The sequence below is a fragment of the Euphorbia lathyris genome, chromosome 1 (assembly GCF_963576675.1).
Source record: "Euphorbia lathyris chromosome 1, ddEupLath1.1, whole genome shotgun sequence".
Classification (NCBI taxonomy): domain Eukaryota; kingdom Viridiplantae; phylum Streptophyta; class Magnoliopsida; order Malpighiales; family Euphorbiaceae; genus Euphorbia; species Euphorbia lathyris.
This window is the reverse complement of record NC_088910.1, coordinates 104,155,516-104,159,364: the sequence shown is the minus strand read 5'-3', so window position 1 is coordinate 104,159,364 and position 3,849 is coordinate 104,155,516. Positions and strand designations below refer to the sequence as shown.

The following is a 3,849-nucleotide window of genomic DNA, read 5'->3' as shown; positions in this document are numbered from 1 at the left end:
GACATATTGCTTTTCTTTTCTTTTTTTCGTTTTTTTTTTTTTGTTAAAAGCCATAAGAATAGAAGGGCAATAAAGAATTTTAGCAACACTTTTTGGCATCAAATTTCTTGTAAACTATCCATTTGAAGAACTAAAAATAAATAAAATAAAATTCAACCTATCAAAAGGTTAAGTTTGGCTAGCATATTTCTTTGAAATTAATGGTGAAAATAACTCCTAAAATAAGTAGCTATTATCAAATTTAACCCAAATCCAATTTTAATTTTAAGTATGCGTTATTAATTTGACACAAATACAATCAATTTTTAATACTTAAAATTAGGTTAATTTATCAAAATTTACCAACTCCTAAAATTCATTTTTAGACTTTTAAGACTAAATTGATCATTACTCTAAACTTTAGAGACCATTTTACCCTTAATTAATTACTTTTTGTCCAAGTCTATCTAGTTGAAAATTAATTACTTTTCTATTACCATTCAAATACGTTTCCAGCCTCTTCATTTTAACGCGCTTAATAGAAGAGACATGCAAAAAGAAAATTACAATGTACAGTAAAGACTTAATTCCTTATATAATGTAATGTAATGTTCACCATGATTTATCACTAATAACAACCTCTATGGCTTCCCTTGAACTGCTATTTCTCATCCTGTTTCTGCTTCAATCAGCTTCTTCACAGCAAAACATAACCTCGAACTCATCATTGCTTGCAAATGATGATAGCTCGCCATGGCTTTCACCTTCCGGAGACTTTGCTTTCGGTTTTTCAAAAACTCCCAAACACAAACCTCTTCTTACTTTCCATCTGGTTTCACAAAATTCCTGATAAAACAATCATCTGGTACGAAAACAACAATAATCTAGTATCTACGGGATCCATGGTTACGATAACTGCAAATGGTTTAACTCTTACTGATCCTAACGGCCGTCTAATATGGAATCAACAACTCAATCAAAACACAATTGTTTCTTATGGTTCCATGTTGGATACAGGCAACTTTGTTCTTGTTGATGGTGGTTCGGTTAATCTATGGGAGAGCTTCAATAATCCTAGAGACACCATCTTGCCATCTCAAACATTGGAAACGAACAACGTTTTGTTTTCTAGATTCTCAGACACCAACTACTCGAGGGGAAGGTTCAAGCTTTCGTTCGCCAACGGAGGCGATTTAAGACTCACCCCTCTTGCTTGGCCAACTGAATTTGAATACGAATCTTATTTTACCATTGAGAATTCTAGCAATAATTCTGAACCTGTTATGGTTTTCAACGAATCATCTTCTGATATCTACTTGATGAACACAAATGGAGAGCGCCTTATTACACTCCCATGGAAGAACGAGAATGTAGCACCTAGCATAGCTGCAAACTATTACCGAGCAACACTTGATTATACCGGAGTTTTCACTGTCTACGCGTATCCTAAAGGAGCCACCGGTAATCAAAGCTGGTCAATTGTGAAGTACCTTCCTCAAGATATCTGTTCTGCTATAGGCGATAGGCTTGGAAGTGGTTCATGTGGATATAATAGCTACTGCAACATAATTGAAGGGAGGCCTACATGTAAATGCCCGCCCGGTATTCATTTATAGATGAAAATAACCAGTTTCGGGTGCATACCGAATTTTCCTGTAGGATGTGGTGTTGAAGATGAATCTGGTAATCTAGAAGATTTATACGAACTTCAGCCACTTCTAAATGTGAATTGGCCACAAGGAGATTACGAACGTCTAAACGATTACAGTGCAGCAGAGTGCAGAAGTTCCTGCTTGCAAGATTGCTTTTGTGCTGCTGCCATTTATAGTGGCTCAACATGTTGGAAGAAAAGGCTGCCTCTTGGAAACGGACGAGTAGAAGCTGGTAATGTAAGGGCTCTCATGAGAGTTCGAAAAGGTCCTACCTGTAGAAACAAGGGGGATAATGACTCAATCCTTGTAGGATCCTTAAGTGCTTCCCTTGTTATCAATGTATTACTCATCATCATGGTTTCAGCGATTAAATTCCTGTTTTGCAACAGGAATTCAAGCAAATCGAGTCATGTTTCAACCCGTTCTGAAACAAATCTACACATGTTCAGTTACAAGGAACTAGAGGAAGCAACAAATGATTTCAGGGAAGAAATTGGTAGAGGTTCTTCTGCTATTGTTTACAAAGGCATCCTAAGGTTTGATTCAAACAATGCTGTTGCTGTCAAGAAGTTGGATAAGTTAGCTCAATCAACTGAAAAGGAATTCAAAACAGAAATGAAAGTGATTGGAAAGACAAGTCATAAGAATCTTGTTCAATTACTCGGTTTCTGTGAAGAGGGACCGCACAGTGTTCTCGTTTACGAGTTCATGAATGCTACATTATCAAAATTTCTCTTTGGAAATAAAAAACCTGCCTGGAATTTACGAGCGAAAATCGCCTTAGAGATTGCAAGAGGGGTTGTATATTTACATGAAGAATGTGAAGTTCCAATCATTCATTGTGATATCAAGCCTGAAAATGTCCTTCTGGATGAATCCTATACTGCAAAGATTTCAGATTTTGGATTAGCGAAATTGTTACACCGGAATCAGAGTCGAACATTGACAGGAATAAGAGGAACAAGAGGATACGTAGCACCAGAATGGTTCAGAAATTCAGCAGTTACAGCTAAAGTAGATGTGTATAGTTATGGAGTGATGTTACTAGAGATAATCTACTGCAGAAAGAATGTACCGAAAGTTATAGATGATGACGAGGGGATACTAATAGACTGGGTATATGATTGCTTTCTGGAAGGGAAAATGGAGGAATTGGCGGAAATGGATGAGGATGCTGCAACTGATAAAGAGAGGATTATAAGATGGGTAACTATAGCAATATGGTGTACTCAAGAAGATCCTTCAACAAGGCCTTCAATGAAGATGGTTTTGCAAATGTTGGAAGGGTTTGTGGATGTATCATCACCCCCTATTTCTCTTTCCAGCTCTAGGTTTTAAGAATAGATGCAATTTGCAAAATGCTATTCAATAATTTAGCATTTGATTTAATCATCAAAATAATAATTGATTCATGCTATGTTCACTGTACATTAGCAATCTGATTCAATTGATTTCGAGGGACTAAATGATGAAATTTCAGTTCCTATCAGCTTTATTTCAAACAAATTTCACAAGCTCTTATTCTTAATCTGACAGTAATGTGGTAGAAAGTTGAAATTAGTTATAAATTTTAGTAGGAATCTGCTCCACACCTCCACCTTAATTCCCTTTGATTGAAAATTAAAAAGGGTAGTTTGGTTCGCAGAATAGAGAGGAATAGAATAGTTATTCCCATCTTTGGTTAATTTTTTTTTTTTTAATGGAATAGCTAATGGAATCCTATTCGTTGTTTCCATGGAATAGTATTTCTTGGATTTATCCAAAGGATAGCTATTTCTAATATTGTATTTTTGTAATTTACAAATTATCCACCATTAGATCCACAATCTTCACTCTACCCAATTTTCAATCCTTCATAATTTTGGTGAAAAACAAGACACTTGAAAAACACGAAAAACTGTAAAATAGTGCCAAAAACACGAAAATATGAAAAATGTTATAAACGCATTTTTCACATTTTTGTGTTTTTAACATTAAAAATGATTTTCACATTTTTTGTGTTTTTAACTTTTTTGTGTTTTTTGTTTTTTTTCACGTTTTCCACTTTTTTTTCACATTTTCGTGTTTGTCCACTTTTTTCATGTTTTCCTCTTTTTAACATTTTTTTCATTTATCGTGATTTTCGCATTTTTTCAATTTTTGTGTTTTCACGTTTTTCTGTGTTCCATTTTTTTCAGGTTTTCGTGTTTTTTTAACATTTTTTATATTTTCATGTTTT

General features: G+C 34.6%; 1 pseudogene; it reads left to right on the top strand.

Moving 5' to 3' along the window:
- The first annotated feature begins 622 nt into the window (after nt 1–622).
- On the top strand, nt 623–2,969 carry LOC136218952 (G-type lectin S-receptor-like serine/threonine-protein kinase LECRK3; annotated as a pseudogene).
- The last annotated feature ends 880 nt before the right edge of the window (nt 2,970–3,849 follow it).